Here is a 23,639-nt window from a genome sequence, read left to right as displayed (position 1 = left end):
AGCACAACTCCAAGAGAGACTCCTTCCACCTGCAGAAAGGAAAAGGAAGAGTAAAAATAACCTTGTCCTGTGACTTGGATACACGTTCAGCCACAGTTAAAAAGATAATAATAATAAATAAGCATAAAGCAGAGTCCTTAGACTTCCAATTCCAGACCCTAGGTCTTGGATGACATTTCTAAACCCACCCTGGGCTAGAAGGGAACCCACTAACCTGAAGTGAAAAACCAAGCCTTGCCAGGATGCAACACATTCTGACTAAAGGGACCATGGTAGGGCTACATGAGTGGTAGCCAGGCAGTAGTCACCATGGGCCTTGGGCTAGATCCACTACCATGTAGGCTTCAAGTGTGACCCAGCATAGTCCCAACTTTGTTGGCCCTGGAAGTGTTTGCATCATCCCTCCCCCAACTTCATTCAGCCCAGCACAGAGAGACAAACACCTGTTTGGGGAAAAGTGAGAGAAGAGGATGAGAGACTCCCTGGTATTCCAGGAAATTCTCCCAGATTGTACTCAAATCCACCCATGATATACTTCTACAAGTGTGCAAATGTGGCAACATCACTGGACTTGTGGCACCCCTTAATACAGATATAGCTGCAGTAACCAAAGACTAAAATTGCAACTCTCAATTCTGTTTGAGAAACGGGAAAGCCTTCTCAAGAAGTATACATCCAAACAAGCAAGAACTTCGATTAGAATACCTAAACTCTTCAACGCCCAAACATCATGAACATCAACAAGCATCAAGAACATACAAAAAGAAACATGATCTGACCAAATAAACAAAATGAGGCACCATTGACCAATCCTGGAGTGAGAGACATATGTGATTTTTCAGAAGAGAACTCAAACTAGCTATTTTTTGAGAAAGCTTAACCAATTTCACAGTAACACAAAGAAGGAATTTAGAATTCTTTTTTTTTTTTAATATTTTAAGTTCTAGGGTACATGTGCACAACGTGCAGGTTTGTTACATATGTATACATGTGCCATGTTGATGTGCTGCACCCATTAACTCATCATTTACATTAGATGTATCTCCTAATGCTATCCCTCTCCCCTACCCCCTCCCCACAATAGGACCCGGTGTGTGATGTTCCTCTTCCTGTGTCCAAGTGATCTCATTGTTCATTTCCCACCTATGAGTGAGAACATGCAGAATTTGGTTTTCTGTTCTTGCGATAGTTTGCTGAGAATGATGCTTTCCAGCTGCATCCATGTCCCTACAAAGGACACAAACTCATCCTTTTTTATGGCTGCATAGTATTCCATGGTGTATATGTGCCACATTTTCTTAATCCAGTCTGTCACTGATGGACATTTGGGTTGACTCCAAGTCTTTGCTATTGTGAATAGTGCCACAATAAACATACATGTGCATGTGACTGCATAGCAGCATGACTTATAATCCTTTGGGTATATCCCCAGTAATGGGATGGCTGGATCAAATGGTATTTCTAGTTCTAGATCCCTGAGGAATCGCCACACTGTTTTCCATGATGGTTGAACTAGTTTACAATCCCACCAACAGTGTGAAAGTGTTCCTATTTCTCCACATCCTTTCCAGCACCTGTTGTTTCCTGATTTTTTTAATGATTGCCATTCTAACTGGTGTGAGGTGGTATCTCACTGTGGTTTTGATTTGCATTTCTCTGAGGCAAGTGATGATGAGCATTTTTTCATGTGTCGGTTGGCTGCATGAATGTCTTCTTTTGAGAATTGTCTGATCATATCCTTTGCCCACTTTTTGATGGGGTTGTTTGTTTTTTTCTTGTAAATTTGATTGAGTTCTTTGTAGGTTCTGGATATTAGCCCTTTGTCAGATGAGTAGATTGCAAAAATTTTCTCCCATTCTGTAGATTGCCTGTTCACTCTGATGATAGTTTCTTTTGCTGTGAAGAAGCTCTTTAGTTTAATTAGATCCCATAGAATTCTATTAGAAAACATTTACAAAGAGATTGAAATAATAGAAAAACCAAGTAGATATTGAGGAGTTTAATAATTCAATTAACAAAATGAAAAAATGCATCACAGTATTTTAACAGCAGAAATTATTAAGCTGAAAAAAATAGTGAACTTGGAGATCGGCTACTGAAAATGCACAGTAAGAGAAAGCAAAAGAAAAAAAGAATGAAGCACACCAACAAGGTCTAGAAAACAGCCTCAAAAAAATCTAATCTTACTGCTCTTAAAGAGCAGGTGTACCAAGAGGTTGGGGTAAAAGTCTTGTCAAATAAATAATAAGAGTGAGCTTTAAAACCTAGAGAAAGTTATCAATATTCAAGTATAAGAAGGTAATAGAACACCAAATGGATTTAACAGATTAAGACTACTTCAAGACATTCAATAATCAATTGATAAAGATAAAGAAAGATAAAGAAAGAATCCTAAAAGCAGCAAGAAAAAATAAATAGCATACAAAAGAGTGTCAATATCCAGTGAAAATACCTTTAAAACAAAGGAGGACAGGCATGGTGGCTCACGCCTGTAATCCCAGCACAGTAGTAGGCTGAGGCAGGTGTTTGCACAATGTCAGGAGTTCGAGACCAGCCTGGGCAACATGGTGAAACCCCATCTCTAGTAAAAATACAAAAATTATCTGGGTGTTGTGGCACACACCTATAACCCCAGATACTTGAGAGACTGAGGCAAGAGAATCGCTTGAACCTGGGAGGTAGAGGTTGTAGTGAGCTGAGATCATGCCACTGCACTCCAGCCTGGGTGACAGAGCAAGACTGTTTCAAAAAAATAAAAAAAAACATAAAGGATAAGTATTTTTCTAATGAGAACTAAGAAGTTTGGAAAACACCAGACCTGTCATTCAAGAAATGTAAAAGGAAGTTACTGATGCTAAAAAGAAAGGATGTTAATGAGCAATAAGAAATTATCTAAAGGTAAAATCTCACAGGTAACAGTGAGTACACAAAGAATATTCTGATCATGTATTTGTTGTGTGTAAACCATTCATATCTTTAGTAGTAAAACTAAAAAACAAACTTATTAAAAATAATAGCTAAAATACTTTTTAAGGTATAGACACTGAAAAGGACATGAACTCATTCTTTTCTATAGCTGCATAGTATTCCATGGTGTATATGTACCACATTTTCTTTATGCAGTCTAACATTGACGGGCATTTGGGTTGGTTCCAAGTCTTTGTTATTGTGAATAGTGCAGCAATAAACATACATGTGCATGTGTCTTTATAGTAGAATGATTTATAATCCTTTGGGTATATACCCAGTAATGGGATTGCTGAGTCAAATGGCATTTCTGGTTCTAGATCCTTGATGAATCACCACACTGTCTTCTACAATGGTTGAATTAATTTACACTCCCACCCACAGTGTAAAAGTGGATACATTACTAGACATGCACAACTTACTCCCCCAAAAATAGTAAAAGCATTTCTATTTCTCCACATCCTCTCCAGTATCTGTTGTTTCCTGAATTTTAGTGATTGCCATTCTAACTAGCATGAGATGGTATCTCATTGTGGTTTGATTTGCATTTCTCTAATGACCAGTGATGATGAGCTTTTTTTCATGTTTATTAGTCACATAAATGTTTACTTTTGAAAAGTGTCTGTTTATATACTTTGCCCACTTTTTGATGAGATTGTTTGTTTTATTCTTGTAAATTTGTTTAAGTTTCTTGTAAATTCTGGATATTAGCCCTTTATCAGATGGATAGATTGCAAAAACTTTCTCCCATTCTGTAGGTTGCCTGTTCACTCTGATGATAGTTTCTTTTGCTGTGCCGAAGTTCTTCATTCTTAGCAAACTAACACAGGAACAGAAAACCAAACACTGCGTGTTCTCACTCATAAGTGAGAGTTGAACAATGAGAACATATAGGCACACGGAGGGAAACATCACACTGGGACCCGTCAGGAGGTGAGGGGCAAGGGGAGGGATAGCATTAGGACAAATGCCTAATGTAGATGACAGGTTGATGGGTGAAGCAAACAACTATGGCACATGTATACCTATGTAACAAACCTGCATATTCTGCATACGTATCCCAGAACTTAAAGTATAACTTAAAAAAAAGATGTAAGTACAGTAAATAGATATAAATAGAAACAACAAAAAATTAGAAAGTTTGAGGTGAATGGAGTTAAAGTTTATAAACTGTATGAGTTATTTATTAGTTGGGTATTTTTGCAATCAGAATTAAATTGTCATCAGTTTAATATGATCATTTATAAAATCTCATTTACAAGCCTCATGGTAACTTCAAATGAAAAGACCTACAGTAGACATACAAAAAATAAAAAGCACGAAATTAAAACACACCACAAGAGAAAAGTCACCTTTATACGAATGAAGATAAAGGAAGAAAGAAGGGAGATAACACACACAAAAAAATCAGAAAACAAACAACAAAATGTCAGTAAAGTCCTCACATATCAATTACATTAAATATAAAGACAAAAATCTCCAATCAAAAAGACATAAAGTGCCTGAAATGATTTTAAAAAGAGACCCAACTATGTGCTGCCTATAGAAACTCAACTCACATATAAAAAACACAGACTGAAAATAAAGGAATGGAAAACATATTCTATGCCAACAGAAACCAGAAAAAGAGCAGGAATGCCTATACTTCTATCAGATAAAATATATTTTACGATAAAAATTCTGAAAAGAGACAAAGAGGGTCATTAAATAGTGACAAAAGAATCTTGGTGAATTGTTATATACTGCAAGAGAATATAACAATTTAAATGTATTTCAGTATGCACCCAATGCTGGAGCACTTAGGTATGTGAAGCAAATATTATTAAAGCTAAAGAGAGAAATAGACCCCAATACAATAATAGGTAGAGACTTCATCCTCCAACTTTCAGCATTGAGTAGATTATCTAGACAGAATATCAGCAAAGACACACTGAACTTACCCTGCACTGTAGACGAAATGCAGCTAATACATAGTTACAGAACATGTCACTCTATAGCTGCAGAGTACACATTCTTTTCTTCAGCATGTGGATCATTCTCAAAGATAGATCATATTTTAGGCCATAAAACAAGTCCTAAAATATTACAAAAAGAGGAGGGAATTATATCAAGCATCTCCTCTGACCACAATTGAATAAAACTAGAAATCAATAACAAAGGGAACTTTGGAAACTATACAAACACATGGAAATTAATCGATATGCTTCTGAATGACTAATTGGTCAGTAAAGAAATTAAAAAAAAAATAAAATTTTTTGAAACCAATTAAAGTAGTAATAAAACATATCAAAATTTTTGGAATACAGCAAATCAGCACTAAGAAAAGGTTTACAGCAGTAAGTACCTACATTAAAAAGGTAGAAAAATTTCAAATGAACAATGATGCATCTTAAAGAACTAGGAAAGCACCTACTAAGCAAACCAAAAGTTAATAGAAGAAAATAAATAATAAAGATCAGAGCAGAAGTAGTGAAATTAAAACTAAAATCAATTACAAAATATTAATGAAAGGAAAGTTGGTGTTTATAAAAGATAAACAAAGTCAACAAACTTTTAAGCAAACTAACTAAAAAACAAAGAGGTAATAAAATAAATAAAATCAGAGAATCAAAAAGAGACACTACAATTGATACTGCAGAAATTCAAAGGATAATTAGTGACTACTAGAGCAACTATACGACAATAAATTGGAAAACCTGGAAGAAATGAATACATTACTAAACATACACAACTTACCAAAATAGAACAATAAAGAAATCCACAACCTTAACAACAAGATCAAAGCCATAATAAAAATTATTCCATCGAAGAAAAGCCCAGGAATCAATGACTTCACAATTGAATTTTACTAAACATTTTAAAAAGAACTAAATACAGTTCTCCTCAAATTATTTCCAAAAATAGAGGAGGAGAAAATACTTCCAAACTAATTCTACAAAGCTGGTATTACCCTGACACCAAAACCAGAAAAAGACACAACAGAAAAAGAAAACTATGTGCCAGTATCTCTGATGAACATTGATGTAAAAATCATTAACAAAATACTAACAAATCCAATTAAATAATGGATTAACATACCATTCATCTTGACCAAGTGGGATTTATCCTAGTAATGCAAAGATGGTTTAACTACACAAATAAATCAGCATGATTCATCATATCAACACAATAAAGAACAAAAACTATATAATCATTTCAACTGATGCTGAAAAACAATTTGATGAAATTCAACATTCTTTCATTGTAAAAACTCTCAAAAACTGGGTATAGAAGGAATATGCATCAACACAATAAAACCTATATTAGATAGATCACAGCTAGTGTCATACTGAATGGGAAAAAAAAAAAAAAAACTACCACTGTTATTTAACATAGTACTGGATGTCCTAGCTAGAGTGATTAGACAACAGAAAAAAAAAGTGCATCCAACTTGGAACAGAAGTTAAGTTATCCTTGATTGCAGGGGAAATGGTCTTATATTTAGAAAAACACAAATACTTCACCAAAAAAACTATGATAACTAATGAACAAACCCAGTAAAGTTGCAGATGCTAAGTCAACATACAAATTCATTAGCATTTCTACATACCAAAGGCAAAAAATCTGAAAAAGATATCAAAAAAGTAATTCCGTTTACAATAGCTACAAATAAAATAAAGCACGTAGAAATTAACTTAACCAAAGACATGAGAGATCTCCACAAAGAAAACTACAAAGCATTGATGAAAGAAATTGAAAAGAACACACACACACACACACAATTATATGTTCATGGATTTAAATAATCAATATTGTTAAAATTTCCATACTATCCAAAATACTACAGATTTAAAGCAATCCCTAACAAAATACCAATGACACTCTTCACAGAAATCTAAAACAAACAAACAAACAAAAAAAGCAAACAAACAAACAAAAAAAAAAACAAAGCAAAATTAATCCTAACATTTATATGGAACCACACACAAAAAAACCCCAAAAATATCCAAAGCCATTCTGAGAAAAAAATAACAAAACTGCAAGAATCACATTACCTTATTTGAAATTTTACTACAGGGCTGTGGCAACCAAAAAAACATAGTACTGGCATAAAACAAGACATACAGACAAATGGAATGGAATAAAGAAGTCAGAAAAAAATTTAGATATCTATGGTGAACTGATTTTTGACAAAGTTACCAAGAGTATATACTGGAGAAAGGATAGCCTCTTCAATAAATGGTGCCAGAAAAACTGGATATCATACACAGAAGAATGAAACTAGACACCTATCTCTTGCCATATACAAAAAATCAAATCAAAATGGTTTAAAGTCTTGAACCTAGGAGACGAAACCATGAAAATACTGAAATAAAACATAGGGAAACATCTCTAAGACATTGGCCTGGAGAAATGTTTTTTGAAAAATACCTACAAAGCACAGACAACCAAAGCAAAAAACGGGATCACATTATGTTAAATAAACAAAACAAACAAACAAAAAATGACTTCTGCACAAAAAGGAAACAATCAGCAAAGTTAAGAAACAACACACAGGGTGAAAAAATATGTTCAAAATACCCATTTGAGTAGGGATTAATAATCAGAATATATAAGGAGCTCAAACCACTCAATAAGAAAAAAAAACAAACCAATGAAAAATTGCATAAAATATCTTAACAGGTATTTCTTGAAAGAAGATACACATTTTCCCATCAACCTCAGGATTGGAGGACGTCTTAGCATGTCTCTCCCACTTGGAAAAAAAAAAAGTAACATGTACAGACAGACTGTGGACATATGTTTTCCAATAAGTAACACAGTAACTAAGCAGGAAAACTTTATAAAACCACAGACCCTTTGAAAAAAGTGGTTGGCTGAAGCCTACAATGTAAATCAGGCAGAAAACTGAGTGTCCCCACAGTGTGAGAGGGGGAGACCATGCCTCTGGCATATATACACTTTCACTGGGGAAGCTGTCAATCACAGGCCATGGGGAAATGCTTTAATCCTACCCAGCACTTGAGCTGATTTAGTGAGCGGTGGAGAGTATATGACAAGGATCAACATTGCAGGCGCTTTGTGTGCACTCCTAGATTCCACTGGGGATGGAGGCAAGCCAATTCTGATGTTACTTCACAAGGGACTTTGTGGAAGTCAGCCAGCTAACTCAGGCAGGAGTCACAGATTGAGAGAAGTTACCAGTTGAGATTCACAATATAATCCTGAATGGGAATGGACCCACTTGGCCAGGATTGAGAAGTGAGTGGAAAGTGTGATATAGCCTTGGACACAGAAACTTGATGCCCCTGCTTCGCAGAAGGACTTGGAGGAGTCTGGCCTGAAAACGTCATTAAACCAGGAGGTTTCTTTCTTAGCAGGGAAGCTTTATTGCTGGGGACAGTTTTGAGTTCTGAGTGCAGACTACCTGGAACCCAGCTAGCTGCTGCTAGTGGGACACTATGGCTCGCTAAGTGCATGGGAACTGGGTAGGGCTCATTGCCAGCTGCTACTCCCCATTCTCTTTGTGTATTTTTCTATGCAGCATAGTCAGTTGTGCTTCCCTCTGAAATATCACCACAGCAGTCAGAGAATTGCTCCTTGATCCCCACTGGGGCCACTGCTTGTACCTGCATGTGCAGATCCAGAGCAAGGACATGCCTGACCACAATACAATTCATCCATGTAACCAAAAACCACTTGTACCCTTAAAGCTACTGAAATAAAACACACACATATATACACAGAGAGACACACAAAGAAGGCATGCAAATGGCAACCAGGTATAACAAAAAGTGTTCAAAATCATCAATTATCAGAGAAATGCAAATCAAAACTACAATGGGTTATCTCACCCAGTTTAAATAGCTTTCATCCAAGTGACAGGCAATAGCAATGGCTGGTGAGGATGGGAAGAAAGGGAAACTCTTGGGCACTGTTGGTAGGAATGTAAGTTAGTATCACCACTATGGAGAACACTTTGTAGGTTCCTCAACAAATTAAAAGTAGAACTGTCAATCCTCACTGATATTGCTAGATTATATGATACCCCAAAACAAGAAAACCAGCATATCAAAAATATATCTTCCTTCTCAGATATAGAAGAAAATGTTTCTTTCACATCTGAGAAAATAGAAGTTTATATTCTCATGAAATAAGAACATGCAATAGTGAAAGGAAGACTCAGAGAAGAAAAGAAGAACTCTTGACTTTTTTTAAAATTTTAAAATCTTTCCTGTAGGTAAGCAATAAAACAAAGAGATAAATAATAAAATAAAGGTTATAAAATTAGAGTTCCAGTAGAAGTTCTACATGAGAAAGTAATTAGAAAGAAAAAGAGAATTTTTAAAAAGCTGAATGGAAGAAACAATTCACAAATTTTCTCCTAAATGGAAGGCTACAAATTTTCAGGCAAGCATTACTGAGGACCCAGCAAATGGATAGAAATGGACCCACATAAAAACAAATCATTGCAAAGTTTCAGAACACTAGGAAAAATGAGATTGTATAAACTTCCAAAAAGAGAACAAGGGAAAAATAAATGCACATGATCTTATATATTTTTAGCAAGAATCTGAATGATTTCAGATATCTTAACACGTAACAGAGGAAGGTAGTCGACAAAGGAGTGCTTTCTTGAAAATGTGAAGGCAAATGATTTCCAAACTGGACTTCTATATCCAGTCAAATTAGCTATCAAGTATGAAGGTAATATAAATGCATTTGTAGCAAACTGAGTTCATAGGAATTTTCCTTCTTCATAAATTAATACGTTTCAGAAATTAATCTTATTCCCAGGATATCAATTATTATTATTATGACTACTATTATAGTTTCTGACAATGAAAATTGCATTTTACAGTGAGTATTGCTTATATTTACATTTTCCAGGGTACAGTAACAATTTTTGAATTGAGTTTCACAATATTTTGTATAAAAAATTTTAAGAGACAGTTTAAATGAAAAAACGACAAGGTTGTTGTATATTTTAATGTGAGTTTTCAGACCAGCAAAATAAGATTATTTCCTACTGTAAATTATTAAATTCATTCAATTTATGATTTTTTCAGTACCAGCATTTTAATTCAATAGGGCATCAGCATCTCCACAACTGTGGGAAACAAGGTCACACTTTTTATTTCTTAAGTTTCTAAAAATTTTTCTATCAGATGTTAGGAGGGCTTGTACTTTCTAAGAATAAGCACTGACATTTTAATATTTAGTATAAGGAGAAAAATAAAGAGCTGAACTAAATAAATCTAAAACTTACAATAGAGAAAAATGTCAAAAATTTTTTTTAAAAAATAGTACAGCAAAAAAGTAAACGTATTATGCTGCATTTATTAGCTATTAATATCACTAATATATTTATCCAGTTATAAACACTGAATACTTATTCAACCATAATTGCAATACAAATATGTTGAGAAGATGACAGAGAAAATAAGTTTATGCATCTGTGATTTGGCATGGTAGGGGAGGCTAGGTGTGAAAAACAACTAAATCCTCATCTTCTGTAATTAAAAATTAATAGCTAAATTCTAAATGTGAAATATAAAGTGATAAAATTCATGGATGTTTTTAAAATATATCGCATTACATAGCCAAAGTTTTACAAAAGAGGATTTCTAGGTAGTAGGAAATTTAGGAGTGAGGATAGTCCTGTTGTTTTTCTTAACAAGCCTGGTACATCTCTTGAATTTTAAAGCTATGTGCACTTGTAACATATTAAAAAAAATTTTTTAAGTTAGAGATATAAAAGCAATGTATGCTTATAGTAAATAACTGTAAGAAAATACAGTAACATATTTTTATTACCCATAAATTAGCATAATGAAATTTGGAAACATGTATCTAGGTGTCATTTAATTAATAGATGCAGTTATAAACTACTGAGTTATATGGTTTGGCTATGTCCTCACCCAAATCTCATTTTAAATTGAAATCCCCATAATTCCAACATGTTAATGGAGGTACTTGGTGGGAGGTAATTGGCTCATGGGGGCAGTTTCCCTCGTGATGTTCTAATGATAGTGAGTGAGTTCTCACGAGAGCTGATGGTTTTAAAGTGTGGCACTTCCTAATTCTTGCTCTCACTCTCTCTCTCTCTCACCTGGCACCTTGTAAGACGTACCTACTTCCCCTTCCACCATGATTGTAAGTTTCCTGAGGCCTCCCCAGCCATGCAAATCTGTTAGTCAAACCTTTTTCCTTTATAAATTACCAAGTCTTGGGACGTTTTTTTTAATAGCAGTGTGAAAACGTACTAATATACTGAGATAGCCAGATATAAATATTTTTAAATTAAGTCATAATTATGAAGTTGTATTTTTCCAAAAACACTTCATCTATTTTATTAAAAAACCCTAAATCCTAATAAATGATGTGAAACTGAATGATTTGACTACTTGAAGATAAGTGCTTTTTATCATGACATATACTATTTCCTAAAGGACCCCTCTAAAGTTAAGAAAAATTATGAATAAGAGTAAAATGTTGGAGTTTTATATCATCTTTTAAACTGCTTATTTCAAGTTTAGAAACAGTTGACAACCAACTCTGAAAAGGGTAGAAATAATCTAACAGCCACTACTTTTTTCACTGCTTTTATTATCTCTAAATTTATTTTTTTTTACTAACTGAGGCTTTTAAAAATAACAATTTAATCTTGGAAGTATTTTTCTTTGTCCCAAAACAAGCACAGACATTGTTGACTGCACAAAGACTTTTAAAAAGCCCTTGACACTAAGATTATGTATTTTAGAAATCAGTGAATAACACTTACATTGTTTAAATGACAATTTTGGAGGAGTAATAAGTTACAGCATAATTGAGCTTTAAAGATCATTTATTCTTTTTCTATAATATCTCCATTATAAGTTCTTGTGAATATGGTTTTTAAAATGAAGCATTTTTAAGGATAAGCTCTGCCTGGCATCACTGTGCTGCCTATCAAATTGACATAATGTTTCTATCATTTCAGTTAATAGTCAATTGTCATTTAGTCATTCAGTGACCCCAATTATATTATCATAACAACCAGCTTAAAAAAATTCCATATAGAGCTATTTGAAGTTGCTTGTTCTTATTTACCCAGAAGTTCTTAAGCTAGATAATGACTAATACTGATTTATTTTTTTCTTGCATAGCATTTTCTCATACTTTACTGAGATCTTAAGTCTGCCACAAATGAACATTAGACTGTGAAGTGTTACTCTCTCCCAACACTGCCCAAAGTACACTTCCAGAAATGCTGGATAGTGTTTTGGATGTCAACATCAGTAACATTCAAAGAGGTTCTATAATCAGATAACTTGGAAGAGCAGTTACACAATTTCCTTTATTTCTCATCCTCAAATAAATTTTAACACCCTAATGTACATTTTAAGCCTCCAAGGTATGGATATATTATTCAATATTCCAAATTTATTTGACTCTAAATCATGCCCTCCAATTTCAGAGAGCATTTTTAAAAAATTGTTCCTCTAAACATATTTTAAGAAATGCTTATACAGCCTATCCTAAATACAAATGATAAAGTTAGAAATTTTGTCAAATGTGTTAATATTTTTGATTTTGAAATTTAAATTTGGTAACCACATGATCAGAATCCATTGAAAATATATTTTCCATTTGCATTGGCATGAAGCTTTCTTTTTAAAATTATATTTCCCCAGATGATGGTATAATACATATTGTTATTCTTAATAATAAATTCAAATTATTTTTAAAGATTTATCGTTTAAAATATAACTGATAACACATTAATGGAATCATTGGAAATAAATGACCTGAAATTGATACATATTCCATAACCTTTCCTCTGAATAGAATTACTAATCTAACTAATAATTGTTGAACACCTACTCCATTCAAATAACTACCATGCCCAGGGGATATAACACAGAATAAACAGGAAAATAGCCCTGCCCTCACAAAGTGTATCTTTAAGTGAGTCAGGGTTGTCTAGAGGGGCAGGATGAGCTTATTAAAGAGTATTAAACTCATGCGATCACAAGATGCCACAATAGGCCATCTGCAAGCTGAGGATCAAGGAAGACAGTCCAAGTCCCAAAAGCTGGAGAACTTGAGTCTGATGTTTGAAGGCTGGAAATACCCATCACAGGAGAAAGATGTAGGCTGGGAGGCTAGGCCAGTCTAGTCTTTTCATATCCTTCTGCCTGCTTTTTATTCTGGCTGTGCTGACAGCTGATTAGATTGTGTTCATCCAGATTAAGGGTGAGTCTGCCTTTCCCAGTCCACTGACTCAAATGTTAGTCTTTTTTGGCAACATCCTCATGAACACACCCAAGATAAATACTTTGCATCCATCAATTCAATCAAATTGACAGTATTAACCATCTAAAGTCCACCCCTTGTTGACTTGAACCCATACATGTCTCCTGAGATCATATATAATCCTCAAATAAAGACAATAATAAGGTCATAATTATGCCTAACATATTACAATTATCCTACGTATAACTGGAAACACACCAATCTCCAACCCAAACGTTATTACATAAAGTTAACAACAATTAAATGCTCATATAAAGTCAATAAATGTTATGTCACATAATATAGAAAAAAAATAAAATGAAGGCATTTTCTTAGTACAAATATATACATTCACAAATGTGTTTTTAACAAAAGGAGGAGAAAGTACTCATGACAATTACAGTTCCCATTTCTGCCATCACTATTGCTTCAGACATTGCAGGGTTTATTTCCCCAAACAAAGATGGAAAGGCTGATGGCAGTGTGGGTCTGGGAGGGGATGTTGTTACTAATGGAGATAGGTAAGCTTTTTCTTCTGGCAAAAAAGGTTCATCAGAGTTTACAGCCTCAGTGTCCCCAGCTTCTTCAGGGTCCTCCCACACATCCCCATTTCAAGTTGCAGGGTTCCATTGTTTTCAAATAAATGTCCTCACTTTAACAGTAGACACCTGGCAAGGCTGTGCATGCACCTTTCATTGCAGGTCAGCCACTCGCATGATAAGAGCTTGTGTCTGATTTTCCACAATTTTAGCTCTTTCTCTACAGCAGATAAGACTCTCAGTCAGGGCAGTCTTAGCAGATTTGAGGCTCAGTATCTGCTACTGAAGCCAGGAGTTAGAATACCTGTGTTCATCATTTTCTTTCATGACTTTGTTCAGTGAACTTAGGAGCAACCAACCAACTTCATTATGTTCCTAGGTTCTCCACATATAGTCAAAGGTATTATGTAAATCGTCACTAAACTCCTTGCCTCTCATGAGCAGTGAATCAGGAATGCCAAATGCATGTATTTTGCATACTTTTCTAAACAGTTCATGACAAGGACTATCAGTGTTCTCCATACTATTAGAAGTAGAGTTCTTAGCATTTTTGGATCTAATCATGTTAAGCAGCCAACTCCAGAAACCTCAACACCAGTTAAAGAACTCCATCCTTAATATTCTGTTCTTCTAGAACCACTCCTGGTACCAAAATCTGAATTTTTTTTTTTCTCTTTGAGGAAGAGTCTTGCTCTGTTGCCCAGGCTGGAGTACAGTGGCTTGATCTCAGATCACTGCAACCTCCACCTCCCAGATTTAAGCAATTCTCCTGCCTCAGCCTCCTGAGTAGCTGGAATTACAGGCATGCACTGCCACACCCAGTTGATTTTTATATTTTTAGTAGAAACGGGGTTTCACCATGTTGGTCACGCTGGTCTGGAACTCCTGACCCCGTGCATCCACCTGCCTCAGCCTCCCAATGTACTGGAATTAAAGGTGTGAGCCGCTGTGCTGGGCCCACCAAAATCTGTGTTATTCAGGGTTCTCTAGAGGAACAGAACCAATTCCATATATATAAAGGGGAGTTTGTTAAGGAGTATTAAACTCACACGATTACAAGGTCTCACAATAGACCATCTGCAAGCTAAGGAGTAAGGAAACCAGTCTGAGTCCAAAAGCTGAAGAACTTGGAGTCCAGTGTTTGAGGGCAGGAACCATCAAGCATGGGAAAAAGACGTAGGCTGGGAGAGTAAGCCAGTGTAGTCTTTTCATGTTCTTCCACCTGTTTTTATCCTAGCCGTCCTGGCAGCTGATTAGATTTTGCCCACTCTGATTAAGGGTCGGTCTGCCTTTCCCAGTCCACTGACTCAAATGTTACTCTTCTTTGGCAACACCTTCACAGACAAACCCAGAATCAATACTTTGCATCCTTCAATCCAAATCAAGTTGATACTCAGTATTAATTATCATAAGTAGCTAGACTTTACTGAGTATTCTCCTAAATGCCTGTTACATATTAATTTAATTTTTCCTCAACCACGTAATATAATAGATACCAATATTATCCCATTTTGCAGATGAGGAACTTAAAGGTAAACTATTCTTAATATTACATGTTTATTAACTAGAAAAGGTAGGATTTTTAACCCATACAGTTACGCTCTTAAACATGTTGTCTTTACCATTATACCATCACATTTTCTTTTGTATTTGAATGTATGCTGTCTTTTTTATTTCAATTATTTTGGCCTTCAAATGATCTTTATGGGTCTTTAAACTCTTTAACACTGTTTATGCAAGATGGCATTATTCTAACCTTGTAATATAAGCAAATATTTAGACATAATAAGGACTTAATTGTTCAGTCATTTCCAGTCAACATTCTAAAAGCCTTTAAATACTGCTGGTTCCATTGAGGAATTCCTACAATTGAGAATATTTGGCTGCTTCTTCATCTAATATATCACTAAGTTTTCCAATACGGCATATCATATTAAATTCCATCTGCAACAGCAAGACATTTAGAATTGCTGGTTTTTTCAACTGAAGTTGTTCACCAGACTGGAGTTATCAAAGTACATACATTCAACTGGCTATTGAAAATTTGATAACTTGGGTCTAGAAAGATTCTCTACAAAAACAGTAAAGAATGTATCACAGAAGTATAGAAAAGAGAGGGAAGAACCCAAACAGAAGGAAATGTATCAGAGAAACAGGGAAATGGTCAGAGAAACAGGGATCTAGGAATAGTTTGTTGTGGTTAGAGACACAGCAGAAATACTATGTTCAACATATATGGGAAAGCAGAAAAATATCAAATTCCACTAGGAATTTTTCTAAAATTAAAATATTTGACTTATTAGTTTTATAATAGCATGCAAACTATAATTGAGCTCACAGAAAATAATTTACATATAATTCTGAGCAGCATGCATACAAATAATTTATACACTATAAATATATATTTGTAATGTAAACTGTCATTTTATTGTTCAACTTTAAGTCTCTATCCTGTTTTTGAATTATAGATACCGACATAAGTTAATGATTAAAAAAATTCATAAAAGGAAGCTCAACTTCAGAGATGCTCTACAAATATTACAGTTTCATGTTTTGTTGGCACACTTGTTAATTGCAACAGCAATTCCCTTAAATCTAAGAATGTTAAAGTTGAACAAAACCCCAGGAGGCATGTCATTCAGATGTGAGGTAACATGGCATACACTGGTATGGTTCAGGATATGCTGCATCAAATGTATTTAAGCTGAAGAAATTTGAGAAAACTCACAGAAGCAGCAAGGTTATTCTCTCACCCTTTTCTGTGCTTCTGCCCTGAAGAAGGTCATAAAACCTAGGGGAAATTTTCTGACGTTTCTCTGAAGCAGATCATAGAAACCCATGTGAGAGTTGCTGTCTCTATACTCAGAGAAATAGAGCATTATTATTTCTGAAAATGAAGAGACACAGATAAAAATCTGAACAAAATGGGTCTTCTTATATTTCCTCCAGTTTGTTGTCACTTTATCTTACTTTTTTATGCAGTTATACTTCTCCACTATTGCTACCAGTTGAGGATAATTGTCCATGTTCTTGGCATTTTGAACAAAGAATTGGACGAAATACACAAACAAAACAAGAAAACAAAAGAAGAGATTTATTTTTAAAGAAAGTACACTCCACAGGGTGGGAGCAGGCTGGAGCCAGCGGCTTAGGAGCATTGGTTACAGAATTTTCTGGGGTTTAAATATCCTCTGGTGATTTCCCATTGATTCACTGTATGCAAATAAAGTAGTGGTCCATAGTGACCAGTCTGACTGGTTGTGGGAGGGGAACAATTAGAGTAAAGAGTAGACCTATAACCAGTCTGACTGGTTGTTGAGAGGGGACCTATCAAAGGTACTTTCATTTTTCAGCTGCCATGCAGAAAAAGAAGGGGTTGCAGCTGCCACACAGCAAGTGCCATGCAGAAAAAGCGGAAAAAGGAGAGGTTGAAAATGGAGTAGCTTCCAACATTTCGTTAGCGTTAATCAGCCTTCTTTGTTTCCTGCCTCCAGACCCTATTCTCCTGCCTCGCTACTATCAACTTTATCAAACCTCGTGAAAGGAGTTGTTTAGCTTGCCTTAGGTAGATAGCAAGGGAAGGTTTCCTGGAAAGTCCTTGGCTCATGGGTCAGTGCCTCATTCCCACATAACATAAAAAGCAACCTCAGAAAAAATTTAGGCAGCAGGCACTGATAAGGGAACTAACACAGGGTGTTGTACCTAGAAAAATGACAATGTCTGAGTTGATAGAAAAACCTCTGGCCCATTTGAATAAAAACTTGCACAAACCTCCAGCTTACTCAGTTAAGGGAGCAAGACCTGGCATAACAATGACTTTGTCTTTTGTATAGTCAGCAGGCTCCTAGGAAAACATTTAATCTCCTTTTTGTGGGAATGGGCATGCTGGGCTCCAGTGGGTTCTAGTGGGCACTCTATTTTCCATTATTTGGACTGTAAGTCGGGCTTCTATGAATCATCACTTCAGTCCCTGATTGGTCCCAGGCCAACTTTCACTTCAGCTTCTGATAGGTCCTGGGCCTAGATAAGAAGCAGCTATGAATCATCATTTCAGCTCCTGATTGGTCCTGGGCCAAGGTCCCAGGCCAAGCTTTCTGATTGGTCCTGGGCCAGGGTCCCAGGCCAAGCTGAATCACATGTTCTCCAAGACAGCCTGCAGACTAAGCACATTCCTTGGGCTTTCCAGTCCATAGAAACCTCAAAAGAGACCTTATAGGAGGTACCACTCTTCGGGACTCCCTCTCTGCTGGCAAAGAGCTTTCTTTGTTTTCTTGAACTTTTGCTTCAACCTCACCTTTGTGTCCATACTTCCTAATTTTTTTGGAGGTAAGACAAAAAATTCTGGGCATAATCTCAGACAATGAGAGACTGTTACATTTTGGTGCATTGGTCAGACTATACAACACTAGTATAAAAAATACACAGGCTTACACATTTTGGAGGTCTTGGTTTCCTGATGAAGGCTCCTGTGCCACCTAAAACTTGTATTAAATAAATGTGTATACTTTTCTCTTGTTAGTCTGTCTTCTATTATAAGGGCCTCAGCCATAAACCTAGGATTGGTAATGACACATTTACTCCCTGCAATTGCAGAGAACTTAGATATGCAATGCCATAACAACTTAACAAAATGTTCCATGTATTTTTTACTTGTGCCTGAAAGTAACATTATTCTAGATAATGGCAACCCTGAAGCATGCTTAATTTATATTTGAGGTCTAATAACATAGTTAAATGGGGTTGGGTGTCAGAAGACTGAAGTATTTCAGTTCTAGGTTTTTTAATCCACTCTGTGCTCTTAGGCAAGTGAATTTATTTCTATATATTTTTGTTTCTTTACAAAAGAGGAATATATTTAATATTTAGGTTCTTATAGAAAAACAGTAGTAATAATAAATAGGTCATGTCTTTCAGCACTTAGTATACCCAAGCAGTGCATTAATTGTTTAATATACATTATTTCATATAAGCAAAACAACACTGAAGTGAGCAGCAATTTTTTTTATCTTAAAAATAGGACTAACTGATGCAAGATTGGTATACTTGCTTATTCTGGCCACATAGGTGGTAAGCTGCAGATCAGACTCAAATCTAGTTATGTCTGACAAGAAAATTCATGTTTTTAATCTCTTTTCTCCCCAGAAATGTGGCTTCCTTATTAGAGAGGTTGCAATCACATATAGAGAGTTTTAAGCTTTCCAGGCTATTAGGCTTTTTTGATGTTGCTAAATGCATTATATATCAAATTTAGAGTGTCTTCACCAGTTAAAGATGATTTTATTCTCACTATAAATCGCATCGAGAAACATGAATGGAGAGAAAATAGGTTTTTCTCGGGCAAAGGTCCAGTTTTCAATATGTAAGTTTTTTCTTTTTTTTTTTCTCTTAATTGAAGCAATTGAACAGCTATTGTTCAAACCTTTCAAGCACAACAATCACATCTTTCATGTAAATGAAAGGATAATCTAAAAACAGTTAAGCAAGCTATGCGTGAAAAGAAACACTATATTTGTGTTGAATAATCTAGTTCATGATTGTTCAGGTGATTATGAAAAAGGAAGTATTTAAAAGCAAATTAATAGCTAAATTCTGATTAGAAACCTTTACATTTGGGGCCTATAATAACGGGCAGATCTCATGACTTCAGAAAAGAGGAGAAAAGATACTGCTGTCTATTTAAGATCTGTTATGTGTCGCACATGGTATGGTCAGAACTTGAATAAAGTATTTGACTTAATGCTTCTAGCATTTCTACTGCATAGGTAATATAGTCTTTAACTTATAGATGAGGAAGCTAATGGTCATAGAGTTTAAATAACTAACTTAGATTTATATATCTAGTAAGTAATAGAGCTGAGATTCACATCTTGGTCATTTTCTTTAATCCCAAATAAATAAACTTTTCATTATATTTAACTATTCCTCAAGAAAATAAATTGGTGTGATTGTAATAACTTTCACATATTACAAGTATATGTTAATGGAAAAGTAACAAGTATATGTTAATTAACATATAAGCAAGTATATGTTAATGGAAAATTAACATAAGAAAATTAGTATGGATTTTCTTTACAATGAAATTGTAAAAACAAATAGATTTAGACACAGAGGTTTTTTCATTGCTTGACAGGGCAATGGATAAATTTCGCCTTCAGCATTATTACCTTTAATATATCAGTGAATATATTATTTGTTAAACCTAGGCTAGCAATATCCTTGTCCCAGTATTCTTGGATAAACTCAAAATCTGTAGAATGAAACAAAACTTCCACACATATGTGAAAGTGTCTACCATGCACTAGCTGAAAATGTCTTTCTCCTTCAGCTTCTTCACTCAGTTCAACAAACATACTGTATTGTTAGCATGTATAAAGCAGGGTACTGCACAAAGATCAAGAGGAGTGCAGTCATAATGAATAGTCTCAAGAAGCAAAATAATTACCTAAAGAAAATATAATTCAAAGGAGATTAACTTTTTTAAAAAATTAAGTTTTTCAAGAATCAAAATAAGTACCTAAGTAAAGTGTAATTAAATAAAGGCTGAGAATAAGAAATAAAATAAAATAAACTGTAAGAGTGATGTAATCTAAGTATTCTGAAACTTTAGTAAACAAAAAAATTATCTTTGGCTGGGAAAACCAAGGAAGGATTCATGAAAAAATTAGCATACGGACTAGACTTTAATAGGTTGATAGTTCCTTATATGTAACCTTATTTTTTGTTTGCTTTTCTCAGCTTTTTACCTTTTTAGTTTAAAAAGATTTTAATGGCCAGGCGAGTTGGCTCATGCCTGTAATCCCAGCATTTTGGGAGCCCGAGGCGGGTGGATCACGAGGTCAGGAGATGGAGACCATCCTGGCTAACACAGTGAAATCCCGTCTCTACTAAAAATACAAAAAAAATTAGCCGGGTGTGGCAGCAGGCGCCTGTAGTCCCAGCTACTCAGGAGGTTGAGGCAGGAGAATTGCGTGAACCCGGGAGGTGGAGCTTGCAGTGAACCGAGATCTTGCCACTGCACTCCAGCCTGGGTAACAGAGCGAGCCTCTGTCTCAAAAAAAAAAAAGAAAAAAAAAGTTTTAATGTACAGTTGAAAGGGTCATACAGTAGTTGAAAGGAGAGTAGAAAGGATGATACAATGAATATCTGAATACCCTTGCCCAAAAGCAGAATCATCAGTTAACCTTTAGCTATATCTGTGCTTGTGTGGTTCTCTTCTCTCTCTGTCTTACTCTCCTTATATCAATTAATGACTTGAATAAATGTATAAACGATTGATAGAATTTTGACAAACATAAGTGGGGAAAGCTTATTACAGATTTCAAATGCAATGTGAAGAGAGGAAGAGTTTGGAATGAAAAGGAACAATTTAGGGAAGAGCATGAAGTCTAATGTAGTTGGAACAAAGGATAAATGTAAAGGAAGCAAGGAAATTTACTTGAGGTAAAATTTTGAAAGACCATAATGCTAGACTAAAAACTGAGAATTTTATTACGTAGGCAACAGAAAGCACATATTTTGATACTTTCAAGTTTTGATTTTACTTACCTGCTACTGTTGCACTTAGATACAGTTGAGTAATTCCTCATTCAATTTCCCACATTTATTAGCTCCCGGGATATCTCTTTTCTTAGTTCTCTTTTAACTTATTTTGTCACTCCTGTGTACTGCTTTATGGGTACCTTTTTCTCCAACTGACCTGTAAATGATACTATTACCCATGGCCCCATAATCAGTGTTCTGGATTTTTAGCTTCTCTCTTTCCCTGAAGAATCACAACTGCCTTTATGGTTTCAATTATTTCAATAAATTGATGGCTCCTAAAGCTTAGCTCAAACTCTGATGTCTTCTCATCTTTAGACTCATGTTCAATTCAGTGTATGTCTCTACATGCATGTCCCACAGCCATCTAAAACTCCATATCTATAAAATTCAAATCACCCCATTTCTGTCTTTTTCTAACTGTTCTCCTTCTTCTATACTCACTATATTACTGCCACCTTCCTAGTTGCTAAAACCCCAAAGAAGGGTTTTATTTCTGCCTTTTTCTTCTCCTTTTCCTCGTTACCAAATCCTGTGACTTTGTCCTTATTGGCACTATAATACAACTTTTCCTTCTATTTTTGTTTTAACGAAACATGCTATTACTACTTCCTTCTTATGCTCAATGTTTTCAATATTTTAATACAGAGCTAAGGTATTATTTGCCTTGACAACCTCTGTCACTGCATATCTGAGTTAATGGTTTTCTCTGGGTGCCCCCACAGAATTCCTTGTTTACCTTTATCATACCCTTTCAGAATGTGCTGTATTTGTTTACATACCTTTCTTCTTCTCTATACAAAGTAATCCTTGAAGTTAGAAAATACATCTTTTATCATATTTTTTCATTGCCAACAACATGTACAAAGTAGCCAACATATATTTGTTGAATGAATATTTAATAGGTGAATAAGTTGAAGATTGTACAGAATGACATAAAATGTTCACAAGACATGCTACGTACAGCTATTTGATAAGTATAGTCTTGACAAACTTTAGATGTAAGGTGCTTAAAGTGAAAAGACTGAAAAATCTGAGCTCTTAGAGCACTATATATATGTAGTCATTGTATCACTTTTGTCTTAGTCTGTTTTGTGCTGTTATACCCTGTTATAGCACAGACTGGGTAATTTATAAGAAATCATTCATTATTCTCAATTCTGAAGACTGGGGAGTCCAAGATTAAGCCACCATTACCTGGTGAGGCATCTCTCTGTCTCCAAGATGGTACCTTATTGCTACATTCTCTGAAGGAAACTAACCCTGTGTCCTTACATGACAGAAGGACAAAACAGAGTTAACCCACTCTCACAAACCCTTCTCATAGTGGTATTCATCCATTCATGAGAACAGAACCCTAATAACCAAAAAACCTCCCATTAGTCTCTCCTTCCCAACATTGTTGCATTGGGGATTAAGTTTTCAACACATGTGTTTTAGAAGACACCTTTATACCATGGTGGTATAACCTGGTATTGTAATATTTGTTATTATGATTATATACTTTACCAGACCTTATACCCCCATGTCTATGCATGATTCATTCCTGTCTTTTATACCAGTACTAATATTTAATATTTATTAGAAATTTAAATGCTGTCTGATGAAATAAAGTTAAAATTTAGAAGAGGTGGACGAGAGAGAAAAGTGTTTATTATGAAAGAGCTGAGGTATGGAGAGCAGAACCAAGAGGCTTTAAGAATCTATATGAATACTAGAGATGAATGTGTATCATTATTAGATTTGGATTCTTAAAATTAAGATAACAAAGACATGTGATAATAAAAAGATGTCTGGTATTGTTAGAGGCAAAAGTGACTTGGGTGGAAATTTCAAATTATGTTTCAAATGTACAGGAAAATAAAGGCTTTGATTATTGATTTGAAGTTCAAGGCACTAGGAAGAAGAGATGATGTTTAGAGTTAAGTTTACAATATAATTGGCAAAACAGTAAAGTACTGGTTGCTAGGGTGTTAGAGGAAAGAGGAAACAAGTGGGAAAACAAAGATTACTCTGTATAAAAAAGAAGAAAGGCAAATAAACAATGTATCTCTGCTTCCTCTTTCCCCTAACACCCTGGCAACCATTACTTTACTTTCTGTTATTTAATACTTGCCTATTCTGGATATTCCACATAAATTGTATCGTGCAATGCCTGGCAATCTGTATATTGTCTAGTTTCTTACACAGCATAATGTTTCAAATACTTATTCATGTTGTAGCATGTGTCGGCACTTCATTATTTCTTTTTGAGGTATGATGCAGCTATTCTGCAATTAGTAGTGATGATTGCACAATATTGTGAACGCATTATAAACCACTCCACTGTATAATTGT

Source organism: Rhinopithecus roxellana, chromosome 7, assembly GCF_007565055.1.
Source record: "Rhinopithecus roxellana isolate Shanxi Qingling chromosome 7, ASM756505v1, whole genome shotgun sequence".
Lineage (NCBI taxonomy): Eukaryota > Metazoa > Chordata > Mammalia > Primates > Cercopithecidae > Rhinopithecus > Rhinopithecus roxellana.
This window is presented reverse-complemented; position numbering follows the sequence as displayed.